Source organism: Micropterus salmoides, unplaced genomic scaffold, assembly GCF_014851395.1.
Source record: "Micropterus salmoides isolate LMB-PRFRI ecotype aquatic unplaced genomic scaffold, ASM1485139v1 Ms_hic_scaffold_15, whole genome shotgun sequence".
Taxonomy (NCBI): Eukaryota; Metazoa; Chordata; class Actinopteri; order Centrarchiformes; family Centrarchidae; genus Micropterus; species Micropterus salmoides.
This window is the reverse complement of record NW_024040596.1, coordinates 26,638,733-26,648,189: the sequence shown is the minus strand read 5'-3', so window position 1 is coordinate 26,648,189 and position 9,457 is coordinate 26,638,733. Positions and strand designations below refer to the sequence as shown.

At 39.7% G+C, this 9,457-nt stretch overlaps 1 protein-coding gene across 3 annotated transcripts in view; it reads left to right on the top strand.

Moving 5' to 3' along the window:
• Positions 1-2,017: 2,017 nt before the first annotated feature.
• LOC119904552 (diacylglycerol kinase beta) overlaps positions 2,018-9,457 on the top strand; it is a 119,369-nt gene continuing 111,929 nt past the window's right edge. For all 3 annotated transcript variants that reach the window (XR_005444723.1, XM_038721329.1, XM_038721327.1), the window contains exon 1: positions 2,018-2,359. The gene's annotated coding sequence lies outside the window, so the exon portion shown is untranslated. The remainder of the gene's footprint in view (positions 2,360-9,457) is intronic.

Genomic DNA, 9,457 nt, shown 5'->3' with positions numbered 1-9,457 from the left:
TTTGTTTTTTGCTGCTGCAGTTTAAACCCCTTCTCTCTGTCACTGCTGGTGGCTGATATTCAAGTTTCTATTAGCAGAATGTGACTTTATCCCCGCCGCCACGTGACCTTTACAGTTACATCATCATCTCTGACATTCAACAGGCCCCCCTTCCCCTCCGCTGACTGCCTTATAAACCCACCAACCAATGCTTGAAAGTTATCAGTGAATGTCAGACATACTTTGGGAAGTGGTAGAAACTTGGAGCGAATTGTGTTTTTCTCCCTCTATACAATTACATTCCTCTGGGCTACTTAGGAGATCCAAGGCAGCAGGAGAGCCAGTTTCCCTTTCGAGATTAGTCCGTGCCCTGTAGTTTTTTTCACTTGTCCTTCCCCAGAGTTCCCATCATTAGGATTGTCCCCATCTTTGGGTTGTGGCTTTACAGTGCAACCTCATTACATCTGCTGCTATGTTTGACTGCTGTTGGTGTCAACCGTTGAAGCAAGATCGACATTTTATTAATGGCTCAGTGTAATGTATCATCCAGGCGACAGGAAGATGGAAATGTGAGAATGAGGGGAGGGAGAGAGAGAAGAAAAAATGCACCCTCCTCTTGTTTCTCTGGGGATCAGCCTCTTTTAGCTCACATCTCAGCAGCAGGAAGCAATGCAGGATTCTGTGAAATGAGGCAACATACCACATGCATGTGTGAAGGAGAAGAAAATTGGTCTGTGTACATTATGTGTGTGTGTGTGTGTGGTAAGAAGAGCCGTGAGAAAGGAGAAGAGAACCGATAGATGGACGCTACTGGCTTTATTAATCAATGACTTCACAAGAGAAATAACCAGCAGCCAACAACAGGCTGACACATTGCAGTGACACCTTTAGATTTCTGTGACTTACTGTGCTGGATGTACTCTGTGTGTATGTGTGTGTGTGTGTGTGTGTGTGTGTGTGAGGCAGAGACACACAGTTAGATAATGTAATGGTGAGAACCTTACTGTAGAAGAGAAATAATCTGAAGGACCAGGAGCAGTTTGAGGGAGTTACAGCTTTATGTGCTCTTGCACTGGTTTTCATCGGTCAGTTTTTTCCTCAAGAACATGTTGTTCTTGATGTTTTTTTCAGTGTCACATTCTTGCTATTTGAGTTTAATTAATAACTTAATTCTTATGTCTATATGCAAGCAGCAGTTTTTCCCCATTACAGTCTGAATTGTCATAAAAAATTACAACTGCATTGGGAATACTGTAATAATTAAACACACACTCACTGTAGCTAGCCAGGAGGTTGAGGCCATCTCTTAACAGGCCTTAAACATGTGCGCTAATATTCCTAATGGCCATTTTATTAGGTACACTTGTAGTCCATTAAAACTGTCCTGCCATAAAGTTATGATGCCTATAATGTTCAGTTTTTTGACACTGTCATTTAGGTTATAATTAAATAATTTTGTGTCAGCATCAAGGTCATAGTTAGTGAAAATAAATTGCTTCAACAGATCTCCTGTAAGGCTCCCACAATCTGTGGTTCGTAAAGGATAGCAATGGAGCTAAGACAACTACATTTAAGAAACATAAACTGGCCGATATGTTCATGCCTGCAGAGAATGGTGGTTTTTCTTGTCTTTGCTTGGCTGAACAGTGTTGCATTTTACATTCTGTTTGGTTAAAAGTTAGATTAAAAATGTAATAATCACCTTTTGGGGGGGGGGAAGATAACAACTATTCTCAATAAATTATGCATTTCTACCAGTTTAGGTACTGTTCTCTGTAAAACTAAGAATATATTAAGTACATTTTTTCATTCCCTGATTTGTTATTTATGTAGGTAAAAAAGATTAAAAAAGAGGAACCACAGATTTAATAGTATAGAAGGTGGAATGGAGGAGGAAAAGAAGACCCATTTACGGCTGATGATTAGTGCGACAGAAAGAGGGAAGAGAGCAAGAGAGGAAACTGAACACAGGGGGAAACAGAAACACACACACACGCACACACACACACACACAGAAAGCATTAACCATGCGCACATGAGAATCAGAGAGACTGAGAGCGAGAAAGAAGAGAGAGGGAGAGGGAGGGCAGCAGAGGGAGAAAAAAGGCTTAATTAATTCAGGGTGGATGGGAGGGATGTTGCTGCTGTCCCTGACGAGGCTCCAGTGCCTCTGCTGTTGTGCTTCATGTAGCCGCGTGTTTGTGTGAGCAGAGAGGACGACTCGGCTGCTGCTGCCTGCTTACTGGGAACCAGACAGCAGTTCAGCCCAGCCACGACTCCACATCCTGGAGCCACTGACCGACTATCTGAATAGCTGGGTCTTCACTAAACGACCAAACAGGGATGTTACATGGACTAGTGGGACCAGCAATCGCCAGAGGTAGGGAAGACTTACTCTGTGATTACTCCTCCTGTTCCCACTCTCCTATGTCTGTCTCGTACTCCTGCTTCCATGTCGATGATCAAGCTGTTTTAAAAAAAAAATCAGTGTCTGATCTGTCTTTGCTGTGTCTCTATTTTTCAGCACATTCTCAGCACCTGATTTTTTTTTTTTTTTTTGTTAAGACACATTTCCCTGCTTTCTTGCAGGATTCCCTTTCCTTTTTGTTTTTGCTTGTGTGTCCATAACCTTTTCTCACTTCAACTTTTTCATTATTATTTTTTTAATTTACTGTATCTGAACCAGACCTGCTGATATGGCTTTGTGGCGAGGTTTTGCGCTAAATGGCATCACAACTTGTCTCAGTAGTTGAGAAGGTTAGAACAACACTGGGTGTGATGTGTGTTTGGGTGGAGAAGGATTAAAATCAAAAATGTCTCGTTATGCCACAGGAAGCAGCTGGAGACAAACTAGTTCAACACAATTTATATACTGTAGTCAGATCAGTTGTTACCCAGTAACAGTGTTCACCTCACAGGGTCGTGTCACTTGTTATCTGGGAAAAAATTAATCAGAAGGCTTTTTGCAAGGCTAATGTAATCAACTGAAAATATACTCGAACATGTTTCACCAGTAGGGTGACCTTTGTTAGGGAGTTGCATGGCAAAGGGCATAACTATTATTGTTAAAATAATTATCATAATCAGGTACTGTATATCATCAATTTTTAACGAGGATATTAAATTAAATTAACAGAAGTAATTGACCAAAACTGTGTCTCTATATTTCAGATTGTTATTTTAACCTTGTGCTGTCCTTAGTTCTGAGAAGGAGAGGCAAGATATTGAAAGGCTGTGATATTTATAGTGAACTGTAATTCTAATGCTACTTCTTTGCATTTACTCTCTAATAAAATGGTATTGGTTTTTGAGTATATGTTGCAAGTCTTAATGACACTCCATTCTAATCCCAGACTGCCACCTTGAGAACGACGCTTTAGCATGAGACGGCTGACTTCTCGTGATTAATCTGCAGTCGGCACGCCTAATTACATCTCATCAAGCAATCACCGAATGCGATGGTTATTTATCCCTTGACAGCATCCACTTGGTCTGTGATAAACATTAGGGATCCTCCGCCCGAGTCTCGTCTGTGAGAACACAACAAGCGCACAGAGAGGGCAGAGCTGAGAATCAGGAGAAGAGCGTCAACAGAGTGAGAGAGGCAGAAACTGAATAGAAAGGGTGTAAAGACAGAGGATGGATAGAGGGTGAAGGGAAGAGGATCATTTAGCAGCGCTGTGATATGCAGCTCACATTTTGAGCCCAAAGAAAGAATATAAGTACCTGTTTGTGTAGTATATGTATGTGTATGTGTAATGTGCATTCAAACGGTGTGAAATCATGTCTCTGTGGGAGGCCAGCTGCTGGGTCAGTAGAGGTCTGTGAAGTCTGTGGTGGTGAAAGCCTCGTGACGATGATCCGTGGGCCATCAGACAGTAATTCATCACATGGATTAAGAGGTGAACAATCGCCTGTCTGAACATGGATCCGCGTGATTAGCACAAGAGCATGCACAGACCCACTCAAATTTACTCTTTTAATTTCCATACTGACCCGAATAGAAGATAACCCTGATTATAAGACACCACCTCCCTTTTGCAACAACTGATTATTCAGAAAAGAAACACTGTTAAACAAGGTAGACATATTTAACATCTTTTATGTAAAAGCAAAAAAATTAATAAATCTAAATATATTAATACACACACACACACACACACACACACACACACACACACACACACACACTGTATATATTTATGTATAACCTTTATTTAACTAGGAAGTCACATTGAGACTAAAACCTCTTTTACAGATGAACCCTAGGCAAGACAGGGCCAAATAGCTGCATCCAGCACATAACAGGAACAGCAACACAAGATTACAACAGTAGCAATATGTACAACTAAATATATATTACATAACGCAGTGCATTAACAAGGCAGCAATATTTAGTCATGTGTTTGTTGGTACATTCAAGCAACTGCAACAGATAGATGATTGCCAAACCATTAACCTCAACAGTACGTATAGTAATACTATGAAGATATAATCACATGGAATTTGCTCATTAATGTAAGTTTAACTGGAGATGCAATCAATTAGCTTAAACCTACAAAAACTATTGTTTTTTGCCCATTGGGGGGAAGTGGAAAGACATTGTGAACACATCATTGACATATCATCCCCTTTTAAGTTGATATGTCTAACTTGTTAGCAAATAGTTACATTTCTACACACCCAGCAGTCACAGAGAAACATGGTCATTCATTTGGAGTTATGAGTCCAATATGCAATCTCTTTTAGCTCAGTTTTTGGTCTCTCCAGCTCTTTACTCGCTAAATAATCCAGTGTGTTCACCAGCTAGTCTCTAGCTGTGTCTGTGTGCAGGTAGTGTAAAGTGTGTTTTTACAGCGTCCCTGAAAGCGGCTGCCTGCTGTGGCCGAAAACAACATTATGAGAGCGGTGAGAGTGAACTAAAACAGTACACAGTAAACAATGAGCTGAAAATCACTATAAGGCTTTTTAAAGCTGCAGATTCAGGTAATAATTCCCTGTATGTTCACCACCCCTGACCTTCTCAATGAGAGGTTCTTAATAATAGACAACAGTCACAATTTGTGTGGCACAAGCCAGATGAAGACCACAAGATGTCCTCGTCATGTAAACATAAATATAGGTTGTATTAGGAGAGCAGTGAGAGTGACCCAAAATAGTATAGTTATGGGCCAGCCAGCAAATGGTGGGTTCATCACTATGAGCAACTCATTTCATATTGTCACACAATTTTCAAAGTGTCATTATAAAATATAAATTATAGCCACTTTAAATACAACATATAACAACTAATTGATTTTAATCAGTAATGTTATTTGTAATTTCCACATCTACCACATAACCAATGAAAAGTAAACAACAAAAGTAATCGTGTTTTTATATTAAGTCATTAGCCAGTAACATGACTTCTTATTGCCTACTGGTCTCTCTAATCAAGTTTCAACACGACAAACAGAATCAACATCAACAAATGGATTCAGCTGATTATTTAAATATTGAAATGGATTTATATGGATAAACCCCATGAGATGTTTTCGAGGGGGACATATATCTCAATCATTACACAACAACAGAGGAGTGACAAAAGAGAAAATAGAAACAAGGTTATCAATATCCAGACAAACACAAAAAAACCCAAACCAAACACAATATATTATTATGTTATATTTTTACAAATATTAATGAAAGCCTAGAGAACCTTACAACCATGAGGTGGCCAAAATGGCCAATAACAGATAAGCGGTATCAGTGAGTGGATCACCAAATAAAACTACAATCACACACTCTCCTGTCAAGCATTTGAAAGCTGTGAGTTATTTGTTTTTGGCAAAAGCCAGCCGAAAACCGTGGTAGGTTAAACTGGGCCTACTGAAAACTTTTGGGGCTGACATGAAATTCTAGACAGAAATTCACTAGCCTTGCAACTTTAAGGCAAAAACACAACCCATAATTAAACACTATCTTTAAGTAACAGGCTCAATTTATACGCTTAATTTATACGATACGCAGACAGGCCTTGCCACCCTAATATATTCTGCACACCAGTCCTACTGCAGTGTTGTGTATTGTTTTCTCATAATAACAGACCAGCAGTGACATTTCAATACCATTTGTGACGCCTTTATTGGTTGGCTTTTTTACAGGCGAAGCATGAGGTCACCAATAAATATTTTAATGATGACACATTTTTCAATAAGGTTTAGGTCCCCAAATCATGGGATCTTTACAACAGATTTAGTTTTATTTTTACTATTATAGTAATATTTTTTTAAGACCTGTAGACCCTTTTATGCACTAGTGAGTTGGTGAGTCCCTATCATAGGTGACAAAAGCTGCACATGACTGTAACTGTTTACCTCTAAAAGTCTTCCAAGGATTGGCCAGTGGCAAGATTCTCCTGTGAAGCAACAACATAAAGTGTGTAAAGTTCAAAACCTGCCCTTATTTATTTGACACCTCTGCAAACATGCGTGGAGGTGGCGGGACTGTCTGATTGTTTCACACAAACACACATGACAAGCACTTTATTTACATCGTACAAATGTTTGTTTCATCATTAGAGCTCTTAGCAGAGAAGGACAATTCCATTCAATTCAGCTTTATTGGCATGACAACAATTTTGCCAATGCTTAAAATATAATACAAAAGAAGAATTTCATACAGTTTGTTAAATAAAGTAAATAAAACAGTAGTGTGTGTTTGTGTGTGTTAGAAAATAAAAATAAATAAATAAAATAAGATAAAATATGAAAAATAAAACTTAAGTTAATACAACAGTAAAAGTGTGAGTTTGCTGCCTGTTCCCTGATTGGTGGGAGAGGACAGGTGGCACAGCAGGGGTAACACTGAGAGAATAAAGAAAAGTGAATGTTTATGACGACCTACATAAAATAATGGTGTTTTATGCTGTCAAGATATTTCACTATTTATCTATTTATATTTTTCTCAAATACATAGTACATACATATTGTCGATTTTTTTCCAAAATGTCAAATAAACTTAAGGTCTAAATTTAAACTACCCCTTCACTCAAAAATATGTTTTGCTTGTTGTTACTTCACTTGGATGTTTGACCTTCACTGTGTAGAGTTTGACACACTTACGGAGGAAACTTTCTCTGTGTTCACCTCAAATCCAAGTTTAAGGTGTGTATGTATGAGATTACAGTAGTTAGGAAGCCAGTCCAATATGCAACTTACATATAAGTACGTATAAACAACTGAGAAGGGACCTTTCAGTCAAGTAGGAGACATCATGTGTCCTACAGTTAAACATTTGAAATGAAAAACATTTGCATATTCATAGATTTTGGACATTGAGGAAGAAGGAGTAAATGTAATTTTAAGATGTTTTTCACTGGGTATTTGAACTGTCTTTGTTTTTATTTGACTTAAAACATGTCTGGAGGGGATCTTTCAGACTAACAAGGTATCAGTGTAGGTGTGCTGTTTTCTACTGCACAGCCATTGCAGAGGAAACGTTTTGTGAATTATTTCAAATTAGTTGGCATTCCACTTTAAGCACAGTGCAATCAGTTGTTGTGTATAGCTTGGCCTTTCCACTCCCCTCTGCGTTTTACACACAATCCCCCAGTTGCCATGACACCTAGGCCTTCCATAAATACTCCTGGTATTTGTGAGGCTACATCCCCAGTAGGTTAGAGAACAGAAAGCCATGGCCCTGTGTGAGCCTAGCCTGCAGCAGAGCTAATCGCCGATCAATCCACAACGTTCTCGGATAGTTTGAGTGTCAGCTGCAGTCCCATTCCCAAACCCAGTGTCTGCCCAGTGAACTGTAGCCTAGTATAAGCTACAGGGGATCACAGCACAACATACATTTAATTTATTTTTCTTATGCTTGTAACTTTACACACCTGCCACTGGCCGTCTAGCCATCTGGAATACAATTCCTAACCTCCGGGCCGGTGGGTCACCTTTCTTGGCCTATATGTTTTTACTATAATAAAAACGTTGGCAGAAGGTTGAGCGACCGGGCCAACCCCCACTTCTCTTGCCGTTGGTCTATTCCATATGAACTATGCGGCCTTAGTCCCTTCAGTCTCCCTCACACACACCACAGTGACAGTGAAGACTGGAAAATGAGCTACAACAGAAAATGGAAAAGTAGAGTTTAAAAAATGTTAAGAGTCAGGCTGAAAAGTTCAGAGACAAAAGAGTCAAAGGTCTTTGCTGAAATGCAAGTCAATGTAAAAAAGTCACACAGTAAAACAGAAATAGCGGCGCTGCTGCTGTGTTTTTGTAGTTTTTCAAAGCTTTATTAGTTCATTTATATGTAGTTGTTTATATATAGCCGGGTTGATGATCGGTGCTGCTCTCTTAGGTTACATTCTGTTTGGAGAGGTGTTCAAGCAGTTTTTTATTGTGTGTACTCCCATGACTTAAAGCCAACCAGCTATCCTTGAGCAGTTAGACAGTTCTCTGTCTCAGAGAGGATTGTGGATATTTTAGTTTTCTTATCTCGAGTCTTCATGTGGTGTGAGAGAGTTCAATCATGACAATTTCAGTGTGTTATGCAGACTTTTTAAAGTAGTATAACCAGAGTGATCAATGGCTGTAATGCTGCGGTTTATTAGTGGCTGGACCTGTTTGTATGTGCGTGCATTAGCAGGCCGGCCGTGGTGGAGTATATATGGTGAACCGTTCTGTTGGGCTGGTCTGTATCAAAGCCCAGGGCCATTTTTTACCCCCAGTCCGTCCCTGTCACCTGCTGTAGGTAATAATTCCCTGTATGTTCACCACCATTGTCATCAAATTCACTCACTTTAATAATCAGACTGTCCACATCCTGACCTTCTCAATGAGAAGTTCTTAATAATAGACAACAGTCATAACTGGTAGTCCGTCCCTGTCACCTGCTGTAGGTATAAAAACTAATATAACTGTATACTACAATTAATGACTGTGTAGTAGAACTTCAGTAGATGACTAACGACTGTGCGGAAGATCTGTGGTTCATCCTACTGGCCTCTGCTGCAAGCTGTGAAAACAGAGATGAAAACTGAGCTAAATCATACTGTTGAGATGGAAAGAACCATTGCATAGAAATTCACATAAAAAAAAAAGGCCTAAATGGAAACAGTGAGTTCTGATAACAGGGGCGAGAGGTGAAGATTGCCTGGGACAAGAAGCAGGCACGGTGTGTGTGTGTTTGATTTTGTGTACAGTCTGTGTGTCTTGTCAAGTCTTGACAGGGGATCAGCAGCACTCCTTTTATGGGTAAAGATGAAGCTCAGTCTACAGCCCCTAAGGTTAACTGTGCCCCCATGCAGTTCCTTCTATAAAACAATATAAATCACTAAATTTGTCTTCAACTATGTCCTGGCCTGTACACTTCCCCCCTGCCCTTTAGATGCCCCTCACTGAAAAGCTCACAAAGGAGGAAACTCCATCCTGAGTAAAACATCAGTTTTTGCAGCAGAAATGCGTTCCACTGTCAGAGGTTAGAAAGTAAGGATATA